The following is a 25,984-nucleotide window of genomic DNA, read 5'->3' on the forward strand; positions in this document are numbered from 1 at the left end:
GACGTGAAGCCTCATTCTCTGCTATGACATGCAGACTAATTCTCTGCTGACATGAAGACAGATTCTCTGTTACGGGACCTCCCTCCTCTGCCTGGGTGCTGGGCCTAAATATATGCCAATGGACTGTTGCAGTGGTGGGTGACGTGAAGCCTCATTCTCTGCTATGACATGCAGACTAATTCTCTGCTGACATGAAGCCAGATTGTCTGTTACGGGACCTCTCTCCTCTGCCTGTGTGTGTGCTGGGCCTAAATATATGCCAATGGACTGTTGCAGTGGTGGCTGACGTGAAGCCTCATTCTCTGCTATGACATGCAGACTAATTCTCTGCTGACATGAAGACAGATTCTCTGTTACGGGACCTCTCTCCTCTGCCTGTGTGTGTGCTGGGCCTAAATATATGCCAATGGACTGTTGCAGTGGTGGCTGACGTGAAGCCTCATTCTCTGCTATGACATGCAGACTAATTCTCTGCTGACATGAAGACAGATTCTCTGTTACGGGACCTCCCTCCTCTGCCTGGGTGCTGGGCCTAAATATATGCCAATGGACTGTTGCAGTGGTGGGTGACGTGAAGCCTGATTCTCTGCTATGACATGCAGACTAATTCTCTGCTGACATGAAGACAGATTCTCTGTTACGGGACCTCTCTCCTCTGCCTGTGTGTGTGCTGGGCCTAAATATATGCCAATGGACTGTTGCAGTGGTGGCTGACGTGAAGCCTCATTCTCTGCTATGACATGCAGACTAATTCTCTGCTGACATGAAGACAGATTCTCTGTTACGGGACCTCCCTCCTCTGCCTGGGTGCTGGGCCTAAATATATGCCAATGGACTGTTGCAGTGGTGGCTGACGTGAAGCCTCATTCTCTGCTATGACATGCAGACTGATTCTCTGCTGACATGAAGCCAGATCGTCTGTTACGGGACCTCTCTGCTCTGCCTGTGTGCTAGGCCTAAATATATGCCAATGGACTGTTGCAGTGGTGGGTGACGTGAAGCCTCATTCTCTGCTATGACATGCAGACTGATTCTCTGCTGTCATGAAGCCAGATTGTCTGTTACGGGACCTCTCTGCTCTGCCTGTGTGCTAGGCCTAAATATATGCCAATGGACTGTTGCAGTGGTGGGTGACGTGAAGCCTCATTCTCTGCTATGACATGCAGACTGATTCTCTGCTGTCATGAAGCCAGATTGTCTGTTACGGGACCTCTCTGCTCTGCCTGTGTGCTAGGCCTAAATATATGCCAATGGACTGTTGCAGTGGTGGGTGACGTGAAGCCTCATTCTCTGCTATGACATGCAGACTGATTCTCTGCTGACATGAAGCCAGATTGTCTGTTACGGGACCTCTCTCCTCTGCCTGTGTGCTAGGCCTAAATATATGCCAATGGACTGTTGCAGTGGTGGCTGACGTGAAGCCTCATTCTCTGCTATGACATGCAGACTAATTCTCTGCTGACATGAAGCCAGATTGTCTGTTACGGGACCTCTCTCCTCTGCCTGGGTGCTGGGCCTAAATTTATGACAATGGACTGTTGCAGTGGTGGCTGACGTGAAGCCTGATTCTCTGCTATGACATGCAGACTGATTCTCTGCTGACATGAAGCCAGATCCTCTGTTACGGGACCTCTCTCCTCTGCCTGTGTGTGTGCTGGGCCTAAATATATGCCAATGGACTGTTGCAGTGGTGGCTGACGTGAAGCCTCATTCTCTGCTATGACATGCAGACTGATTCTCTGCTGACATGAAGCCAGATTCTCTGTTACGGGACCTCTCTCCTCTGCCTGTGTGTGTGCTGGGCCTAAATATATGCCAATGGACTGTTGCAGTGGTGGCTGACGTGAAGCCTCATTCTCTGCTATGACATGCAGACTAATTCTCTGCTGACATGAAGACAGATTCTCTGTTACGGGACCTCCCTCCTCTGCCTGGGTGCTGGGCCTAAATATATGCCAATGGACTGTTGCAGTGGTGGCTGACGTGAAGCCTCATTCTCTGCTATGACATGCAGACTAATTCTCTGCTGACATGAAGACAGATTCTCTGTTACGGGACCTCTCTCCTCTGCCTGGGTGCCGGGGCCTAAATATCTGAGAATGGACTGTTCCAGTGGTGGGTGACGGGAAGCCAGATTCTCTGCTATGGAACCTCTCTCCAATTGATTTTGGTTAATTTTTATTTATTTAATTTTTAATTTAATTCATTTCCCTATCCACATTTGTTTGCAGGGGATTTACCTACATGTTGCTGCCTTTTGCAGCCCTCTAGCTCTTTCCTGGGCTGTTTTACAGCCTTTTTAGTGCCGAAAAGTTCGGGTCCCCATTGACTTCAATGGGGTTCGGGTTCGGGACGAAGTTCGGATCGGGTTCGGATCCCGAACCCGAACATTTCCGGGATGTTCGGCCGAACTTCTCGAACCCGAACATCCAGGTGTTCGCTCAACTCTAGTATATACACCTTTTTTTAAAGGCCCCAGAGGATGCAACACCTAAGCAAGAGGCATCACTAACCAAACACTGCCATGAAGACCAAGGAACTCTCCAAACAAGTAAGGGACAATGTTGTTGAGAAGTACAAGTCAGGGTTAATTTATTTAAAAAAAAGGAATATCCAAATTTTTGATTAAACCCCAGGAGCACCATCAAATCTATCATAACCAAATGTAAAACACGTGGCACAACAGCAAACCTGCCAAGAAACGGCCACCAAAACTCACGGACCAGGCAAGGAGGGCATTAATCAGAGAGGCATCACAGAGACCTAAGGTAACCCTGGAGGAGCTGCAGATTCCACAGCAGAGACTGGAGTATCTGTACATAGGACAACAATAAGCCATACTCTCCATAGAGTTGGGCTTTATGGCAGAGTGGCCAGAAGAAAGCCATTACTTTCAGCTAAAAACAAAAATACATGTTGTGAGTTTGTGAAAAGGCATGTGGAAGACTCCTAAAATGCATGGAGGAAGGTGCTCTGGTGTGAGGAGACTAAAATTGAACTTTAAGGACATCAAAGAAAACACTATGTCTGGCGCAAACCCAACACATCACATCACCCAAAGAACACCATCCCCACAGTGAAACATGGTGGGGGCAGCATCATGCTGTGGGGATGTTTTTCAGCAGCCGGGACTGAGAAACTTGTCAGAGTTGAGGGAAAGATAGATGGTGCTAAATACAGGGATATTCTTGAGCTAAACCTGTACTCTGTGCATGATTTGAGGCTAAAATGGAGATTCACCTTCCAGCAGGACAATGACCCCAAACACACTGCTCAAGCAACACTTGAGTGGTTTAAGGGGAAACATGTAAATGTGTTGGAATGGCCTAGTCAAAGCCCAGATCTCAATCCAATAGAAAATGTGTGGTCAGACTTAAAGATTGCTGTTCAAGAAGCGCAAACCATCCAATTTGAAGGATCTTCAAAGTTGTGGGCATGTTCTGTAAATTAAATTATGCAAATCCTCAAACAATCCATGTTAATTCCAGGTTGTGAGGCACCAAATTACGAAAAAAGTCAAGTGGGGGTGAATACTTTTTTTTATTTTTGGGGGGGGGGGGGAATGGAATATATACAGAGGGGCAAAATGGAATATATACACAGGGGACAAAATGGAATATATACACAGGGGGCAAAATGGAATATATAAAGGGGGGAATGGATATATATATATATATATATATATATATATACAGTACAGACCAAAAGTTTGGACACACCTTCCCATTCAAAGAGTTTTCTATATTTGCATGACTATGAAAATTGTAGATTCACACTGAAGGCATCAAAACTATGAATTAACACATGTGGAATTATATACATAACAAAAAAGTGTGAAACAACTGCAAATATGTCATATTCTAGGTTCTTCAAAGTAGCCACCTTTTGCTTTGATTACTGCTTTGCTTACTCTTGGCATTCTCTTGATGAGCTTCAAGAGGTAGTCACCTGAAATGGTCTTCCAACAGTCTTGAAGGAGTTCCCAGAGATGCTTAGCACACACTCTTGGTATTCTCTTGATGAGCTTCAAGAGGTAGTCACCTGAAATGGTCTTCCAACAGTCTTGAAGGAGTTCCCAGAGATGCTTAGCACTTGTTGGCCCTTTTGCCTTCACTCTGCGGTCCATCTCACCCCAAACCATCTCGATTGTGTTCAGGTCTGGTGACTGTGGAGGCCAGGTCATCTTGTGCAGCATGCCATAACTCTCCTTCATGGTCAAATAGCCCTTACACAGCCTGGAGGTGTGTTTGGGGTCATTGCCCTGTTGAAAAATAAATGATGGTCCAACTAAACGCAAACCGGATGGAATAGCATGTCGCTGCAAGATGCTGTGGTAGCCATGCTGGCTCAGTATGCCTTCAATTTTGAAAAAAATCCCCAACAGTGTCACCAGCAAAGCACCCCCATATCATCACACCTCTTCCTCCATGCTTCACAGTGGGAACCAGGCATGTAGAGTCCATCCGTTTACCTTTTCTGCGTCGCACAAAGAAACGGTGGTTGGAACCAAAGATCTCAAATTTGGACTCATCAGACCAAAGCACAGATTTACACTAGTTTAATGTCCATTCCTTGTGTTCTTTAGCCCAAACAAGTCTCTTCTGCTTGTTGCCTTTCCTTAGCAATGGTTTCCTAGCAGATATTCTACCATGAAAGCCTGATTCACACAGTCTCCTCTTAACAGTTGTTCTAGAGATGTGTCTGCTGCTAGAACTCTGTGTGGCATTGACCTGGTCTCTAATCTGAGCTGCTGTTAACCTACGATTTCTGAAGCTGGTGACTCGGATGAACTTATCCGCAGCAGCAGAGGTGACTCTTGGTCTTCCTTTCCTGGGGCGGTCCACATGTGAGCCAGTTTCTTTGTAGCGCTTGATGGTTATTGTGACTGCACTTGGGGACACTTTCAAAGTTTTCCCAATTTTTCCGACTGACTGACTGACATTTCTTAAAGTAATGATGGGCACTCGTTTTTCTTTACTTAGCTGCTTTTTTCTTGCCATAATACAAATTCTAACAGTCTATTCAGTAGGAAGATAGCGCAGATAGAGACCGGGGGCAAGGTAATGGGACTGGGGGAGGAATGGAAGGAGGGACTAGAACAGTTCAGAAGGAAAGGTGTAGGGTAAAAAATATACATAAACCTCTCAAATGTATGTATACTAATGCCAGAGGTCTGACTAATAAAACTGGTGAACTGGTATTAGTGATGTGTGAGGAGAACTATGACATAGTGGGAATAACTGAGACATGGCTGGATGATAGCTATGACTGGGCAGTTAATGTACAAGGTTACAGTCTGTTTAGAAAGGATCGTCAAAACCGGAGAGGGGGAGGAGATTTCCTTTATGTAAAGTCTTGTCTAAAGCCCACACTCTGTGAAGATATAAGTGAGGGACATGAACATGTGGAGTTACTGTGGGTAGAGATACATGGAGCTGAAAACAACAATAAATTACTAATAGGAGTTTACTATAAACCACCTAATATACCAGAGTCCGCAGAAAATCTACTACTAAAGAGATAGACGAGGCGGCAAATCATAATGAGGTGGTTATTATGGGGGATTTCACCTACCCAGATACAGACTAGGACTGGGCGGTTAATGTACAAGGTTACAGTCTGTTTAGAAAGGATCGTCAAAACCGGAGAGGGGGAGGGGTCTGCCTTTATGTAAAGTCCGGTCTAAAGCCCACACTCCGCGAAGATATAAGTGAGGGACATGAACATGTGGAGTCACTGTGGGTAGAGATACATGGAGCTAAAAACAACAATAAATTACTAATAGGAGTTTACTATAAACCACCTAATATACCAGAGTCCACAGAAAATCTATTACTAAACGAGATAGACGAGGCGGCAAATCATAATGAGGTGGTTATTATGGGGGACTTCAACTACCCAGATATAGACTGGGAAACTGAAACTTGTATATCTCATAAAGGAAACAGGTTCTTGGCAATAACCAAAGACAATTACCTCTCCCAACTGGTTCAGGACCCGACTAGAGGGACGGCCATACTGGACTTAGTATTAACCAATAGGCCGGACAGAACAACAGACGTGCAGGTTGGGGGACACCTGGGAAATAGTGACCACAAAGTAATAACCTTCCAATTATCATTCAAAAGAGCGTTTCTACAGGGAGGAACAAAAATACCAAACTTCAAAAAAGCTAAATTTAGCCAACTAAGAGAGGCCATAGGCCAAACTAACTGGGACAAAATCCTCAAAAATAAAAATACAGCCACAAAATGGGATATCTTTAAAAACATCCTAAAATCTCATTGTGAGAGGTACATACCGTATGGGAATAAAAGGTTAAGGAACAGAAAGAAACCAATGTGGATAAATAGAACTGTAACGAAAGCAATAAATGACAAAAAGAAAGCATATCATTCACTGAAACAGGAGGGGAGCACGGAAGCACTGAAAAACTATAAGGAAAAAAATAGAACATGTAAAAAACAAATAAAAGCGGCCAAACTAGAGACCGAGAGATTAATTGCCAAAGAGAGTAAAACTAACCCTAAAATGTTCTTCAATTATATAAATGTTAAAAAGTATAAATCTGAAGGTGTCGGCCCTTTAAAGAGTAATGAGGAGGAAGTCGCAGAGAGCGATGAGGAGAAAGCAAAGCTGTTAAATATTTTTTTCTCCAATGTATTCAATGAGGAAAATAAATTGTCAGATGACATGCAGAATGCAAAAATAAATTCCCCATTAAAAGTGTCCTGTCTGACCCAGGAAGAATTACATCAGCTATTTAAAAAGATTAAAATAGACAAATCGTCAGGACCGGATGACATACACCCCCGTATCCTAAAGGAATTAAGTAATGTCATAGCCAGACCCTTATTTCTGATATTTGCAGACTCTATACTGACAGGGAATGTCCCACAGGATTGGCGCATGGCATATGTGGTGCCAATATTCAAAAAGGGGCCAAAAACAGAGCCTGGAAACTATACGCCGGTAAGTTTAACATCTGTTGTGGGTAAACTGTTTGAAGGTTTTCTGAGAGATGCTATATTAGAGCATCTCAACAGAAATAAGCAAATAACGCCATATCAGCATGGCTTCATGAGGGATCGGTCATGTCAGACTAATTTGATCAGTTTCTATGAGGAGGTAAGTTCTAGACTTGACAGCGGCGAATCAATGGATGTCGTATATCTGGACTTCTCAAAAGCATTTGACACTGTACCACATAAAAGGTTAGTATATAAAATGAGAATGCTCGGACTGTGAGAAAACATGGGTAAGTAACTGGCTCAATGATAGAAAACAGGGTGGTTATTAACGGTACACACTCTGATTGGGTCACTGTCACTAGTGGGGTACCTCAGGGGTCAGTATTGGGCCCTATTCTCTTCAATATATTTATTAATGATCTTGTAGAAGGCTTGCATAGTAAAGTATCAATTTTCGCAGATGACACTAAACTGTGTAAAGTAATTTACACTGATGAGGACAGTATACTACTACAGAGGGATCTGGATAGATTGGAGGCTTGGGCAGATAAGTGGCAGATGGGGTTTAACACTGATAAATGTAAAGTTATGCACATGGGAAGGAAAAATGCAAGTCATCCGTACATACTAAATGGTAAAACACTCGGTAACACTGACATGGAAAAGGATCTAGGAATTTTAATAAACAGCAAACTAAGCTGCAAAAACCAGTGTCAGGCAGCTGCTGCCAAGGCCAACAAGATAATGGATTGCATCAGAAGGGGCATAGATTCCCGTGATAAGAACATAGTCCTACCACTTTACAAATCGCTAGTCAGACCACACATGGAGTACTGTGTACAGTTCTGGGCTCCTGTAAACAAGGCAGACATAGCAGAGCTGGAGAAGGTCCAGAGGAGGGCATCTAAAGTAATAACTGGAATGGGGCAACTACAGTACCCTGAAAGATTATCAAAATTAGGGTTATTCACTTTAGAAAAAAGACGACTGAGGGAGATCTAATTAATATGTATAAATATATCAGGGGTCAGTACAGAGATCTATCCCATCAGCTATTTATCCCCAGGACTGTGACTGTGACGAGGGGACATCCTCTGCGTCTGGAGGAAAGAAGGTTTGTACACAAACATAGAAAAGGATTCTTTACGGTAAGAGCAGTGAGAATATGGAACTCTCTGCCTGAGGAGGTGGTGATGGTGAGTACAATAAAGGAAATCAAGAGGGCCCTGGACGTATTTCTGGAGCTTAATAATATTACAGGCTATAGCTACTAGAGAGGGGTCGTTGATCCAGGGAGTTATTCTGATGGCCTAATTGGAGTCGGGAAGGAAGTATAGAATTCCCTAAAGTGGAGAAAATTGGCTTCTACCTCACAGGGTTTTTTTTTTTTTTTGCCTTCCTCTGGATCAACTTGCGGGATAACAGGCCGAACTGAATGGACAAATGTCTTTTTTCGGCCTTATGTACTATGTTACTATGTTACTATGTTACTATGACTATCAGCTGTGTATCCACCTTACTTCTCCACAATGCAACTGATGGTCCCAACCCCATTTATAAGGCAAGAAATCCTACTTATTAAACCTGACAGGGCACACTTGTGAAGTGAAAACCATTTCAGGTGACTACCTCTTGAAGCTCATCAAGAGAATGCCAAGAGTAAGCAAAGCAGTAATCAAAGCAAAAGGTGGCTACTTTGAAGAACCTAGAATATGACATATTTTCAGTTGTTTCACACTTTTTTGTTATGTATATAATTCCACATGTGTTAGTTCATAGTTTTGATGCCTTCAGTGTGAATCTACAATTTTCATAGTCATGAAAATAAAGAAAACTCTTTGAATGAGAAGATGTGTCCAAACTTTTGGTCCGTACTGTATATATATACAGAGGGGGCAAAATGGAATATATATGCAGAGGAGGGAAAAATGTAATATATATTCGGGGGCGCCGGGGGAGTCCAATTCAAAGTTTGCCCTGGGGCCCATAGAACTCTAGTTATGCCACTGTAGGGGACAAGTCCAAAATGTCTGTAAAGTATCATGGCATACTCCAACCTACCTTATTTGGATATATAAAAAACACAATCCATCACAAATATACAAGTATCCATGATATGACCAATCAGAGCAGGCCACATTATAGTCAATGGCTAAAATGTGTATAAAAAGAGGACCAGCGAGTAGAGAGATATAGGGAAGAAGGAGCAAGAGCAGGAGGAGAAGGAACATCACATAGCTGTGTAGAAAAGGCCGCTGGACAGTAGATATAATCATATCCCTTGATTAATAGTATTGTGCACATGTATGTCTATATATATTGTACATGTTTTAATAAGTTTAGTTTATTTCATGTTTGGGTTATTGTAACTGTCTTGATATGCAGGCTTAATCAAACCTTAAAAGGAGGATTTATTTACCGTGTGATCTAAGACTTTTGGATGTCAACAAGTTGTTGACTGGAGCTAATTGATGCGGGTCTGAATCTTTAATATCCCAATATAGCTGTAGGTATCCATGTGTGATTGGCATATGAATACAAACATCTATATAGTTTAGGGTAACATCTGTAAGGAGGAGCTCCTGGCTCCAATGCATGGTATCAAACTCAGAAGTCACCCCAACCCCATCCCCATCAATCTTCTGTGACTGAGAGAAGGAGGAAGTCATCCAGGCCACAATATTTTTAGCTTTTTTCCCCTCAGTGTTAATGTTGCTCCTGTCTGAAGTCAGGGAGAACTGCGGCATACTACTGGTAGGATAACTGTCCCTGGGTGTTTCGTTTGGTACCCTTCCACATTCCAGACATTTTTGGCCCACTGTACACAGTCACACAAAGTGTGGAACAGTTTGAAAGTGCGTTTTCTGGTGCACTGAAGACAATGCTAATTACAATACTTTGGGAACGACACAGTATCCACAACAGTATCAGATTTGGGCCTAATGTCTTATTTGCCTTCAAATACGTAGATGTAGAAAAAAGCTCTCCCTAGTAAAAAAATGCTATTGTCAACCTACTGTGAGATTAACCACACCCCCCCACACACCTCAACACTTGAACTGTCTGGAGCTATTCTGTCACAGATGCTGGACTACCAATTCAGATGTGTTCACTGACATTTTAAATAGTAGCCACTGTATAGCAAACCACTGATTGCACCCCTATATTGCAAATCCCATCCCCACCACACACACACACACACACACACACACACCAATACTTGCACTGTTGCTCCCTTGTATTGCAACTTGAACTGTCTAGTAAAACGCTGTCACAGGTTTCGGACTACTATTTCAGGGGTTGCATTTACAAATTTCAAATAGTATCCTCTGGATTGTAAAACACACATTGAACCCCTCTATTGCAATTTTTGCACTCCGCACCAACACTTGAACTGTCTGGAGATGCCCTCTCACAGATTTATGGACTAATATTTTAAGTGTTTTCACTTAAAACGGTACCCTCTGGATTGTAAAACACATGTTGTATGCTTGCATTGTGGATAACCCCCCCACACACACACACACCAACACTTGAACTGTGCTGGGAAGGCAGCATTATTTCTCTATACGGTGCAATTTGTGTTCAATTTCTTTGATACATAAATGCCATTATTACTTTTGATACAATGCAACATGTTTAAAACGTATATGATGCGCTGAAAATTACAATTTCTCAACAGCAGCAAATGGCATTATTGCCATAAAGTGCTTCTTCTATAATGTAACACTTTTAGCATGGATGGATATGATGCACTGGAGAACAAAATACACTCAGCACTATAGCATGATGCTAATTGTACTGGGAATAAGCCTATAGAAAGATCAGATTTAAAAAAAAAAAACTTTAAAAAAAAACACAGCTGTCTTTCTGTTCAAACAAGTAAAAGAAGAAATGTTCTTTGTATTTGAGGTTCTGCAGCAGCTGCAGCTGTATTATAAGGCAGTAACTGCAGCTAGAAGGCACTACCTGTGTTAGACACACCCAGCCTAGGCTCCTCACTCCCTGGCTGAAAGCTTTCCCTGCCCTTCCCTATTCTACGCAATTATTTCAACTTTTTTCTAGTCTTTCTCTTCACTTTGAGTGTGTAACAGCGGTTGCCGTTCTGTTGCCAGTGTTTCCCCATTCACCACTGCAGTCCTGGGCTCTGTCCTTGCAGGCATCGTCAGTCCTGGAATCCGCTCCATGATTTCCTTCCAGCCCTGGGCACCACATGCTTTCAGCTTGTTCCCTGTAGCACTTCCTTATGACCAGCACGCATCACTTCCTGTGATTTTTGGTCAGCACATGTGACCGTTCTGACCAATCCTAGCCCTTCTGCACCTATATAAGTGGTTCAGCCTTTATAGGTTCCTGAGCATCAAGGTCCTTTTATCCTGCAAAGGTTGCTGGTATCTCTGCTTGTGTTCCTGTTTACATGACACATGCTTGTGTTTCTGGACTCTGCTACCTGTTTGATCCCTGCCTGCTTGCCTCATTTTGTTGTATGCCTGGATTGCCTGACCTGTATCTGTGGCACCTGCCCTGATCTATTCCTTGTTGACTTCACCTCTACCTCATCCCTCAGTCCTGAACTGTTGCTCCTGGTTATGACTCAGCCTGCTGACTATATCTGTACCTCTGGTACCCCCTAGTTCACCTGGACCAACTGCCTTGTGTGCCAATCTTCCTCAAGAGGTAACGCCCGGGAGTTCCCCTTAGAAAGTCTATTCCCAACATTGAGGGATTCACTTAGACAACACCCTTAGAGGAGATTGGTCATGTGTCACAGTGGGTTCACTGCATCAGCAACCTAACACATGATGACATTCTAGTTGTTCTGCTAAGGCACCTCCTTGCCTGCTGACCACTGATTGGCTCATTAAGGATGTTGTTCTTCTATTCATGTGTTACGGATCAACAAGTGTGGACCTACTATACAAACTAACCGGTTTGACGTAGGGCTGTAACGATTGCACTCCAGAAATACACCCAGGCCCCTTTTGAATTCCTTTATTGTACTCACCATCACCACCTCCTCAGGCAGAGAGTTTCATAGTCTCACTGCTCTTACAGTAAATAATTCTCTTCTATGTTTGTGTACAAACCTTCTTTCCTCTGGATGCAGAGGATGTCCCCTTGTCACAGTCACAGTCCTGGGGATAAATAGATGATGGGATAAATTTCTATACTGACCCGTGATATATTTATACATAGTTATTAGATCTCCCCACAGTCGTCTTTTTCTAAACTGAATAATCCAAATTTTGATAATCTCTCTGGGTACTGTAGTCCACCCATTCCAGTTATTACTTTAATTTCCCTCTTCTGAAATGTCTCCAGCTCTGCTATGTCTGTCTTGTTCATAGGAGCCAGGAACTGTACACAGTACTCCAAGTGTGGTCTGACTAGTGATTTGTAAAGTGGCAGGACTACAGATGTAGCCAAGCTATAATTGACTCTAATAACTCTGATAACACATGTCACAGTGTTATCTTGTGCCAAAAGCTTTTGAAATACATTGAAAGAGTTAACTTTTTTGTGGCATTTTGCTTAACACATTAACCATCAAATTTAGCTCAGCTGCATCTGTATGTTCTCATCACATGCTTCTATGTCCCATTTGATGCAAACCATTATCTTATTGGCCTTGGCAGCAGCTGCCTGACACTGGTTTCTGCATCTTAGTTTGCTGTCCACTAAAATTCCTAAATCCTTTTCCATGTCAGTGTTACCCAGTGTTTTACCATTTAGTATGTACTGGTGACATGTACTGTATTTTTCCTTCCCATGAGCATAACCTTACATTTGTCAGTGATAAACCTCATCTACCACTTCTCTGCCCAAGCCTCCAATATATCTATATCCATCTGTAGTAGTATACTGTCCTCTTCAGTGTTAATTACTTTACACAGTTTTGTGTCATCTGCAAAATTTTTATATTTTACCGTGCAAGTCTTCTACAAGATCATTAATAAATATATTGAAGAGAAGAGGGCACAATACTGACTCCTGAGGTACCCCACTAGTGACAGTGACCCAATCAGTGACCAAATATCGGCAATATAATTTTTGTGTACGCGCATGCACAAATGCACTATACAGTACACAAATGCACTATAAAGAAAGTATATTGGTATATAACACCCTGCTTCTATCAGTTTTTTTGGGGGGTGACTGGTATATCAACACCAGTTATAATTATTTTTTCCAATACCGTTTGTCACTGTGTGTAGCAGAGGTAACTAATAGAGTTGAGCGAACACCTGGATGTTCGGGTTCGAGAAGTTCGGCCGAACATCCCGGAAATGTTCGGGTTCGGGATCCGAACCCGATCCGAACTTCGTCCCGAACCCGAACCCCATTGAAGTCAATGGGGACCCGAACTTTTCGGCACTAAAAAGGCTGTAAAACAGCCCAGGAAAGAGCTAGAGGGCTGCAAAAGGCAGCAACATGTAGGTAAATCCCCTGCAAACAAATGTGGATAGGGAAATGAATTAAAATAAAAATTAAATAAATAAAAATTAACCAAAATCAATTGGAGAGAGGTTCCATAGCAGAGAATCTGGCTTCCCGTCACCCACCACTGGAACAGTCCATTCTCAGATATTTAGGCCCCGGCACCCAGGCAGAGGAGAGAGGTCCCGTAACAGAGAATCTGTCTTCATGTCAGCAGAGAATTAGTCTGCATGTCATAGCAGAGAATGAGGCTTCACGTCAGCCACCACTGCAACAGTCCATTGGCATATATTTAGGCCCAGCACCCAGGCAGAGGAGGGAGGTCCCGTAACAGAGAATCTGTCTTCATGTCAGCAGAGAATTAGTCTGCATGTCATAGCAGAGAATGAGGCTTCACGTCAGCCACCACTGCAACAGTCCATTGGCATATATTTAGGCCCAGCACACACACAGGCAGAGGAGAGAGGTCCCGTAACAGAGAATCTGGCTTCATGTCAGCAGAGAATCAGTCTGCATGTCATAGCAGAGAATGAGGCTTCACGTCAGCCACCACTGCAACAGTCCATTGGCATATATTTAGGCCCAGCACACACACAGGCAGAGGAGAGAGGTCCCGTAACAGAGAATCTGGCTTCATGTCAGCAGAGAATCAGTCTGCATGTCATAGCAGAGAATGAGGCTTCACGTCAGCCACCACTGCAACAGTCCATTGGCATATATTTAGGCCCAGCACCCAGGCAGAGGAGGGAGGTCCCGTAACAGAGAATCTGTCTTCATGTCAGCAGAGAATTAGTCTGCATGTCATAGCAGAGAATGAGGCTTCACGTCAGCCACCACTGCAACAGTCCATTGGCATATATTTAGGCCCAGCACACACACAGGCAGAGGAGAGAGGTCCCGTAACAGAGAATCTGGCTTCATGTCAGCAGAGAATCAGTCTGCATGTCATAGCAGAGAATGAGGCTTCACGTCAGCCACCACTGCAACAGTCCATTGGCATATATTTAGGCCCAGCACACACACAGGCAGAGGAGAGAGGTCCCGTAACAGAGAATCTGGCTTCATGTCAGCAGAGAATCAGTCTGCATGTCATAGCAGAGAATGAGGCTTCACGTCAGCCACCACTGCAACAGTCCATTGGCATATATTTAGGCCCAGCACACACACAGGCAGAGGAGAGAGGTCCCGTAACAGAGAATCTGGCTTCATGTCAGCAGAGAATCAGTCTGCATGTCATAGCAGAGAATGAGGCTTCACGTCAGCCACCACTGCAACAGTCCATTGGCATATATTTAGGCCCAGCACCCAGGCAGAGGAGGGAGGTCCCGTAACAGAGAATCTGTCTTCATGTCAGCAGAGAATTAGTCTGCATGTCATAGCAGAGAATGAGGCTTCACGTCAGCCACCACTGCAACAGTCCATTGGCATATATTTAGGCCCAGCACCCAGGCAGAGGAGGGAGGTCCCGTAACAGAGAATCTGTCTTCATGTCAGCAGAGAATTAGTCTGCATGTCATAGCAGAGAATGAGGCTTCACGTCAGCCACCACTGGAACAGTCCATTCTCAGATATTTAGGCCCCGGCACCCAGGCAGAGGAGAGAGGTCCCGTAACAGAGAATCTGTCTTCATGTCAGCAGAGAATTAGTCTGCATGTCATAGCAGAGAATGAGGCTTCACGTCAGCCACCACTGCAACAGTCCATTGGCATATATTTAGGCCCAGCACCCAGGCAGAGGAGAGAGGTCCCGTAACAGACAATCTGGCTTCATGTCAGCAGAGAATCAGTCTTCATATCATAGCAGAGAATCAGGCTTCACGTCACCCACCACTGTAAGAGTCAATTTTCATAAATTTAGGCCCAGAACCCAGGCAGAGGAGAAAGGTCCCGTAACAGACAATCTGGCTTCATGTCAGCAGAGAATCAGTCTTCATATCATAGCAGAGAATCAGGCTTCACGTCACCCACCACTGTAAGAGTCAATTTTCATAAATTTAGGCCCAGAACCCAGGCAGAGGAGAAAGGTCCCGTAACAGACAATCTGGCTTCATGTCAGCAGAGAATCAGTCTTCATATCATAGCAGAGAATCAGGCTTCACGTCACCCACCACTGTAAGAGTCAATTTTCATAAATTTAGGCCCAGAACCCAGGCAGAGGAGAAAGGTCCCGTAACAGACAATCTGGCTTCATGTCAGCAGAGAATCAGTCTTCATATCATAGCAGAGAATCAGGCTTCACGTCACCCACCACTGTAAGAGTCAATTTTCATAAATTTAGGCCCAGAACCCAGGCAGAGGAGAAAGGTCCCGTAACAGACAATCTGGCTTCATGTCAGCAGAGAATCAGTCTTCATATCATAGCAGAGAATCAGGCTTCACGTCACCCACCACTGTAAGAGTCAATTTTCATAAATTTAGGCCCAGAACCCAGGCAGAGGAGAAAGGTCCCGTAACAGACAATCTGGCTTCATGTCAGCAGAGAATCAGTCTTCATATCATAGCAGAGAATCAGGCTTCACGTCACCCACCACTGTAAGAGTCAATTTTCATAAATTTAGGCCCAGAACCCAGGTAGAGGAGAAAGGTCCCGTAACAGACAATCTGGCTTCATGACAGCAGAGAATCAGTCTGCATGTCATAGCAGAGAATCAGGCTTCACGTCAGCCACCACTGCAACAGTCCATTGTCATAAATTTAGGCCCAGCACCCAGGCAGAGGAGAGAGGTCCCGTAACAGACAATCTGGCTTCATGTCAGCAGAGAATCAGTCTGCATGTCATAGCAGAGAATCAGGCTTCATGTCAGCCACCACTGCAACAGTCCATTGGCATATATTTAGGCCTAGCACACAGGCAGAGGAGAGGTTCATTCAACTTTGGGTAGCATCGCAATATAATGGTAAAATGAAAATAAAAATAGGATTGAATGAGGAAGTGCCCTGGAGTCCAATAATATATGGTTATGGGGAGGTAGTTAATGTCTAATCTGGACAAGGGACGGACAGGTCCTGTGGGATCCATGCCTGGTTCATTTTTATGAACGTCAGCTTGTCCACATTGGCTGTAGACAGGCGGCTGCGTTTGTCTGTAATGACGCCCCCTGCCGTGCTGAATACACGTTCAGACAAAACGCTGGCTGCCGGGCAGGCCAGCACCTCCAAGGCATAAAAGGCTAGCTCTGGCCACGTGGACAATTTAGAGACCCAGAAGTTGAATGGGGCCGAACCATCAGTCAGTACGTGGAGGGGTGTGCACACGTACTGTTCCACCATGTTAGTAAAATGTTGCCTCCTGCTAACACGTTGCGTATCAGGTGGTGGTGCAGTTAGCTGTGGCGTGTTGACAAAAGTTTTCCACATCTCTGCCATGCTAACCCTGCCCTCAGAGGAGCTGGCCGTGACACAGCTGCCTTGGCGACCTCTTGCTCCTCCTCTGCCTTGGCCTTGGGCTTCCACTTGTTCCCCTGTGACATTTGGGAATGCTCTCAGTAGCGCGTCTACCAACGTGCGCTTGTACTCGCGCATCTTCCTATCACGCTCCAGTGCAGGAAGTAAGGTGGGCACATTGTCTTTGTAGCGTGGATCCAGCAGGGTGGCAACCCAGTAGTCCGCACAGGTTAAAATGTGGGCAACTCTGCTGTCGTTGCGCAGGCACTGCAGCATGTAGTCGCTCATGTGTGCCAGGCTGCCCAGGGGTAAGGACAAGCTGTCCTCTGTGGGAGGCGTATCGTCATCGTCCTGCCTTTCCCCCCAGCCACGCACCAGTGATGGACCCGAGCTGCGTTGGGTGCCACCCCGCTGTGACCATGCTTCATCCTCATCCTCCTCCACCTCCTCCTCATCCTCGTCCTCCTCGTCCTCCAGTAGTGGGCCCTGGCTGGCCACATTTGTACCTGGCCTCTGCTGTTGCAAAAAACCTCCCTCTGAGTCACTTCGAAGAGACTGGCCTGAAAGTGCTAAAAATGACCCCTCTTCCTCATCCTCCTCCTCCTCCTCCTGGGCCACCTCCTGTTCCATCATCGCCCTAAGTGTTTTCTCAAGGAGACATAGAAGTGGTATTGTAACGCTGATAACGGTGTCATCGCCACTGGCCATGTTGGTGGAGTACTCGAAACAGCGCAACAGGGCACACAGGTCTCGCATGGAGGCCCAGTCATTGGTGGTGAAGTGGTGCTGTTCTGTAGTGCGACTGACCCGTGCGTGCTGCAGCTGAAACTCCACTATGGCCTGCTGCTGCTCGCACAGTCTGTCCAGCATGTGCAAGGTGGAGTTCCACCTGGTGGGCACGTCGCATATGAGGCGGTGAGCGGGAAGGCCGAAGTTACGCTGTAGCGCAGACAGGCGAGCAGCAGCAGGATGTGAACGCCGGAAGCGCGAACAGACGGCCCGCACTTTATGCAGCAGCTCTGACATGTCGGGGTAGTTGTGAATGAACTTCTGCACCACCAAATTCAGCACATGCGCCAAGCAAGGGATGTGCGTCAAATTGGCTAGTCCCAGAGCTGCAACGAGATTTCGCCCATTATCACACACCACCAGGCCGGGCTTGAGGCTCACCGGCAGCAACCACTCGTCGGTCTGTTGTTCTATACCCCGCCACAACTCCTGTGCGGTGTGGGGCCTGTCCCCCAAACATATGAGTTTCAGAATGGCCTGCTGACGTTTACCCCGGGCTGTGCTGAAGTTGGTGGTGAAGGTGTGTGGCTGACTGGATGAGCAGGTGGAAGAAGAGGAGGAGGAAGCCGAGAAGGAGGAGGTGGCAACAGGAGGCAAAGAATGTTGCCCTGCGATCCTTGGCGGCGGAAGGACGTGCGCCAAACAGCTCTCCGCCTGGGGCCCAGCTGCCACTACATTTACCCAGTGTGCAGTTAGGGAGATATAGCGTCCCTGGCCGTGCTTACTGGTCCACGTATCTGTGGTTAGGTGGACCTTGCTACAGATGGCGTTGCGCAGTGCACACTTGATTTTATCGGATACTTGGTTGTGCAGGGAAGGCACGGCTCTCTTGGAGAAGTAGTGCCGGCTGGGAACAACATACTGTGGGACAGCAAGCGACATGAGCTGTTTGAAGCTGTCTGTGTCCACCAGCCTAAATGACAGCATTTCATAGGCCAGTAGTTTAGAAATGCTGGCATTCAGGGCCAGGGATCGAGGGTGGCTAGGTGGGAATTTACGCTTTCTATCAAATGTTTGTGAGATGGAGAGCTGAACGCTGGCGTGTGACATGGTTGGGACGCTTGGTGACGGAGGTGGTGGTGGTGGTGTTGGTGGTACATCCCCTGTTTGCTGGGCGGCAGGTGCCAACGTTCCTCCAGAGGCGGAGGAAGAGGCCGAGGCGGCAGCAGCAGAATAGGCCGAGGCGGCAGCAGCAGAAGAGGTAGCAGGGGGAGCCTGAGTGACTTCCTTGGTTTTAAGGTGTTTACTCCACTGCAGTTCATGCTTTGCATGCAGGTGCCTGGTCATGCAGGTTGTGCTCAGGTTCAGAACGTTAATGCCTCGCTTCAGGCTCTGATGGCACAGCGTGCAAACCACTCGGGTCTTGTCGTCAGCACATTGTTTGAAGAAGTGCCATGCCAGGGAACTCCTTGAAGCTGCCTTTGGGGTGCTCGGTCCCAGATGGCGGCGGTCAGTAGCAGGCGGAGTCTCTTGGCGGCGGGTGTTCTGCTTTTGCCCACTGCTCCCTCTTTTGCTACGCTGTTGGCTCGGTCTCACCACTGCCTCTTCCTCCGAACTGTGAAAGTCAGTGGCACGACCTTCATTCCATGTGGGGTCTAGGACCTCATCGTCCCCTGCATCGTCTTCCACCCAGTCTTGATCCCTGACCTCCTGTTCAGTCTGCACACTGCAGAAAGACGCAGCAGTTGGCACCTGTGTTTCGTCATCATCAGAGACATGCTGAGGTGGTATTCCCATGTCCTCATCATCAGGAAACATAAGTGGTTGTGCGTCAGTGCATTCTATGTCTTTCACCGCTGGGGAAGGGCTAGGTGGATGCCCTTGGGAAACCCTGCCAGCGGAGTCTTCAAACAGCATAAGAGACTGCTGCATAACTTGAGGCTGAGACAGTTTCCCTGGTATGCATGGGGGTGATGTGACAGACTGATGGGGTTGGTTTTCAGGCGCCATCTGTGCGCTTTCTGCAGAAGACTGGGTGGGAGATAATGTGAACGTGCTGGATCCACTGTCGGCCACCCAATTGACTAATGCCTGTACCTGCTCAGGCCTTACCATCCTTAGAACGGCATTGGGCCCCACCATATATCGCTGTAAATTCTGGCGGCTACTGGGACCTGAAGTAGTTGGTACACTAGGACGTGTGGATGTGGCAGAACGGCCACGTCCTCTCCCAGCACCAGAGGGTCCACTAACACCACCACGACCATGTCCACGTCCGCGTCCCTTACTAGATGTTTTTCTCATTGTTATGGTTCACCACAACAACAAATATATTATTTGGCCCAATGTATTGTATTCAAATTCAGCGGGATATAAATTTGAGGCCTAGTATTTAGGCGCTGGGTGACCGGTATGGATTTAGTGACAGAATTAGACTTGGAAATGCACAGAAGCGTGTGTGTGTGAAGTTATTCTGAATGACCCAATGTGCACCTTGAATATTATATACCCTTTTAGGGATAGATTTCAAATAGCTCTGATATAGCAGAAACCACTAAATTATGAAATTGCTAAATTGGGAATTGTACTTCAACCCAGAACAAAAAATGTGCTTTGACGGACACTAAATATCTTGCCCAGCAACAACAGTACAACGGTGGGTAACGAGAGATTTAGAGGGAATTAAATTTGAGGCCTAGTATTTAGGCGCTGGGTCACCGGTATGGATTTAGTGACAGAATTAGACTTGGAAATACACAGTAGCGGGTGTGTGTGAAGTTATTCTGAATGACCCTATGTGCACCTTCAATATTATATACCCTTTTAGGGATAGATTTCAAATAGCTCTGATATAGCAGAAACCACTAAATTATGAAATTGCTAAATTGGGAATTGTACTTCAACCCAGAACAAAAAATGTGCTTTGACGGACACTAAATATCTTGCCCAGCAACAACAGTACAGCGGTGGGTAACGAGAGATTTAGAGGGAATTAAATTTGAGGCCTAGTATTTAGGCGCTGGGTCACCGGTATGGATTTAGTGACAGAATTAGACTTGGAAATGCACAGAAGCGTGTGTGTGAAGTTATTCTGAATGACCCAATGTGCACCTTCAATATTATATACCCTTTTTGGGATAGATTTCAAATAGCTCTGATATAGCAGGAACCACTAAATTATGAAATTGCTAAATTGGGAATTGTACTTCAACCCAGAACAAAAAATGTGCTTTGACGGGCACTAAATAACTTTCCCAGCTACAACAGGACAACGGTAACGAGAGATTTAGAGGGATTTAAATTTGAGGCCTAGTATTTAGGCGCTGGGTGACAGGTATGGGTTTAGTGACAGAATTAGACTTGGAAATACACAGTAGCGGGTGTGTGTGAAGTTATTCTGAATGACCCTATGTGCACCTTCAATATTATATACCCTTTTAGGGATAGATTTCAAATAGCTCTGATATAGCAGAAACCACTAAATTATGAAATTGCTAAATTGGGAATTGTACTTCAACCCAGAACAAAAAATGTGCTTTGACGGACACTAAATATCTTGCCCAGCAACAACAGTACACCGGTGGGTAACGAGAGATTTAGAGGGAATTAAATTTGAGGCCTAGTATTTAGGCGCTGGGTCACCGGTATGGATTTAGTGACAGAATTAGACTTGGAAATACACAGTAGCGGGTGTGTGTGAAGTTATTCTGAATGACCCTATGTGCACCTTCAATATTATATACCCTTTTTGGGATAGATTTCAAATAGCTCTGATATAGCAGGAACCACTAAATTATGAAATTGCTAAATTGGGAATTGTACTTCAACCCAGAACAAAAAATGTGCTTTGACGGGCACTAAATAACTTTCCCAGCTACAACAGGACAACGGTAACGAGAGATTTAGAGGGATTTAAATTTGAGGCCTAGTATTTAGGCGCTGGGTGACAGGTATGGGTTTAGTGACAGAATTAGACTTGGAAATACACAGTAGCGGGTGTGTGTGAAGTTATTCTGAATGACCCTATGTGCACCTTCAATATTATATACCCTTTTTGGGATAGATTTCAAATAGCTCTGATATAGCAGAAACCACTAAATTATGAAATTGCTAAATTGGGAATTGTACTTCAACCCAGAACAAAAAATGTGCTTTGACGGACACTAAATATCTTGCCCAGCAACAACAGTACAGCGGTGGGTAACGAGAGATTTAGAGGGAATTAAATTTGAGGCCTAGTATTTAGGCGCTGGGTCACCGGTATGGATTTAGTGACAGAATTAGACTTGGAAATACACAGTAGCGGGTGTGTGTGAAGTTACTCTGAATGACCCTATGTGCACCTTCAATATTATATACCCTTTTTGGGATAGATTTCAAAGAGCTCTGATATAGCAGGAACCACTAAATTATGAAATTGCTAAATTGGGAATTGTATTTCAACCCAGAACAAGAAATGTGCTTGAACGGACACTAAATAACTCGCCCAGCTACAGCACTAGGGACAGATTTAGCTGGATATAAATTTGAGGCCTAGTATTTAGGCGCTGGGTGACCGGTATGGATTTAGTGACAGAATTAGACTGGGATATGGCCAAAAAATGAACAGACTATTGCTGGTTAAATGCACTTGGTGTGACAGCTTCACCCTGATGTAGGCTTTAGCCAAAAAACAACCACACCATTGAGGGTTAAATGCACTTGGTGACAGGCGCAGCTTGCCCCTGATTTTGTATATGGCCAAAAAATGAACAGACTATTGCTGGTTAAATGCACTTGGTGTGACAGCTTCACCCTGATGTAGGCTTTAGCCAAAAAACAACCACACCATTGAGGGTTAAATGCACTTGGTGACAGGCGCAGCTTGCCCCTGATTTTGTATATGGCCAAAAAATGAACAGACTATTGCTGGTTAAATGCACTTGGTGTGACAGCTTCACCCTGATGTAGGCTTTAGCCAAAAAACAACCACACCATTGAGGGTTAAATGCACTTGGTGACAGGCGCAGCTTGCCCCTGATTTTGTATATGGCCAAAAAATGAACAGACTATTGCTGGTTAAATGCACTTGGTGTCACAGCTTCACCCTGATGTAGGCTTTAGCCAAAAAACAACCACACCATTGAGGGTTAAATGCACTTGGTCGCAGCTTGTGCTGGCGCACCACAAGACACAAAATGGCCGCCGATCACCCCAGAAAAATGAGACTGACAAACGGTCTGTGCAGCCTAAAAACAGTGAGCAATTGAGGATCAGCAGCTCAATGATCCACAGCTGCAGATCGATCAGTTAATCAAGTCCTTTGGAGGAGTTAATCTGCCTAATCTCGCCCTACTGTCGCAGCCGCAACCTCTCCCTACGCTAATCAGAGCAGAGTGACGGGCGGCGCTATGTGACTCCAGCTTAAATAGAGGCTGGGTCACATGGTGCTCTGGCCAATCACAGCCATGCCAATAGTAGGCATGGCTGTGATGGCCTCTTGGGGCAAGTAGTATGACGCTTGTTGATTGGCTGCTTTGCAGCCTTTCAAAAAGCGCCAAGAAAGCGTCACAAAAGCGCGAAGAAAGCGACGAACACCGAACCCGAACCCGGACTTTTACGAAAATGTCCGGGTTCGGGTCCGTGTCACGGACACCCCAAAATTCGGTACGAACCCGAACTATACAGTTCGAGTTCGCTCATCCCTAGTAACTAATCAAAACCGCAAACAAAACCTGCTGTACCCAAATGCACCATATATAATGTATATTATTGGTATATAACACCCTCTTTTATCAGTTTTTTGGGGGAAAGACTGGTATATCACACCAGTTAAAATTTATTTTTCTAATTGCGTTTGTCACTCTGTGTAGCTTCAGTATCGCTGCAGAACCGCTCACCACTGCTGCACAATACAAATCCACTGTAATATGCTTTCTATGTTAGAAAGTATACTATAAATGTATTTCACCCCTCTGTACTGCACACCTATCAATAGTACACCTATACCAGTACTAATAGTCTGTCCCTGCTCCACACAGCAACTTTTCCCTACACTGACAAAAGACTGAATGTAAAATGGCAGCCAGATTGGGTCTATTTCTAAGGAAGGGGGTATGTCCATGGGCTGAAACGTCTCAATTGTCTGTCCTGTACCACCTGATGGATGTGTCATGGGTCAAAGTTCTTCACAATGTAAAAGAATATGGCGGGCGCAAATATCTCCATATGTTCGCATGTTTGGCAAAACGCGAATGCGCAAAGTTCGCCACAAATCGACTGCCGGGTAAACCGCAAGGCCATCTCTATAAGCAGACTCAGGCAAGGCAAACAGACTGGACACTGGGTAGGATCACAGACAATACAGATGACATAGGCAAACAAAATTTGACACTGAAAACTAAGGGTACTAGAACACACGGGTGGAGCAGGTAAACCCTAGAAAACTCACAGGAGCATAGCTGTGGGAAAATGTAGAGATAATGCAGGTAAGATGCAAGAGAATAGCAGACGCATTAAGGAATAAATCAAGGGGAGGTCTGAAAACAGTTCAAGGTCAGGGCAGGCTGAGTACATGTCTAGTCCAAGTAGCAGTTCCAAGGTCAGGGCAGCCCCGGGGAGGCTGACCTAAATACCAAGGGAACTTCAGCCATTAGGAGGATTTGCAGATTTGCGCACTGACCATAGGCCAATGACTTAACATCATGTTTTGTAACTAAAACTCTATCGCTAAGAAATATTTCAGGAAATTTTAATGATTCACTTATTCCACTACTCTTAAGTTATTAAAAAAGTTTCAAAATTATATCTGGTGAGCGTTTCTTTTTAATTCAACACTTCTTATTATCACTCTAAAAACTGTGACCTTTAATGTAATTAACACAATTGCATGTCCACATATAAAACACTGTTTTGCCTGGGGCTAAACATCTTGAAGCATGTATATAGTAAATCTCAGTGCATTTTAATATTAAAAATTTAAACTGTGTGAATAAGCAGATTCTTCCAAGTCCCTTATTAAAGGCCTTGGGGGATGACTAAGTTAAATGAGGACAAATATAGCTTCATATAGAAGATACATAGAAACTTAGTACGAATGTATTGCAACTGTCCATATTATGATTTGTTCATAAAGTTAAAATATTTTTGGTGTGTTGTAGTCCGTGAAGTTATTTTTTCAGAAAGTTTCTTAAATCTAATATTTAACAATTAATATCTGCATAAATGAATTCCCCCTTAAAGGAGTTGTCCGGGTTCAGAGCTGAACCCGGTTATATCCCAATTTTTACCCAGGCAGCCTCCCTGACTTGAGCATCGGAACAGTTCATGCTCCGATGCTCTCCTTTGCCCTGCATTAAATCGCGCAGGGCAAAGGCATTGTTAGGAGATCTGGTTTCGTACCTGGGCTCTCCATGGGAAGCCCGGTGATGTCACCGGCACTGATGGGCCAGTAAACGGGCTAAAGCCCGCCCATCAGAGCCGGTGATGTCACTGAATACACTGCTGGGCGGAAGCTTCGGCCCGGCAGTGTGTTATGATAAACAAAAGAGTCTGTGCCCTGCGCGATAAGCGGGGGTACAAGATGTCAGACCCTCGTTGATCAGACCTCTCCTGATGATAGTTCATCAATATAAATGACAGGACAACCTCTTTAACCACCTAAGGCCTCTTTCACACGGGTGAGATTTCCTCGCGGGTGCAATGTGTGAGGTGAACGCATTGCACCCGCACTGAATCTGGATGCATTCATTTCTGTGGGGCTGTGTACATGAGTGGTGATTTTCACGCATCACTTGTGTGTTGCGTGAAAATTACAGCAAGTTATATATTGTGTGTCTTTCACGCAACACAGGCCCCATAGAAGTGAATGGGGCTGTGTGAAAATTGCAAGCATCCACAAGCAAGTGCGGATGTGGTGAGATTTTCACGCATGGTTGCTAGGAGATTATACTGATGGGGATCATGGTTATAAGGGAAAATAATAGCATTCTTAATACAGAATGCTTAGTAAAATAGGGCTGGAGGGGTTACATTTTTTTTTATTTAACTCACCTCATCCACTTGTTTGCGCAGCCCGGCTTTTCTGTCTTCTTCTTTGCTGTCCAGGAGGAAAAGGCCCCGTAGGGACGTCACTGCGCTCATCACATGGTCTCCCACATGATCCATCACCATGGTGATGGATCATGTGACGGACCATATAATGAGCGGAGTGACGTCACCACAGGTCCTTTTCCTCCTGGACAGCAAAGAAGTGATCAATTATTGAACTAAAACATAACTTTTAATGTAAGCAATATTAAAATGATAGGCCCTAAGGTAGCAAGATAAATCAAAGTAGCTGCTTATAAGCAATCACACATAATGGTAAGGCAAGTAAGAGGCTTAGTGCACGGCGGCACTTGGTATAGAAAACCTTGTTCCTACCGCTCTGTCATCAGAATCCAGTGGGCAGCCAGTATCCAGGTAAGTATCAATAAATCCACT

Source organism: Bufo gargarizans, chromosome 5, assembly GCF_014858855.1.
Source record: "Bufo gargarizans isolate SCDJY-AF-19 chromosome 5, ASM1485885v1, whole genome shotgun sequence".
In the NCBI taxonomy this organism is placed as follows: Eukaryota; Metazoa; Chordata; class Amphibia; order Anura; family Bufonidae; genus Bufo; species Bufo gargarizans.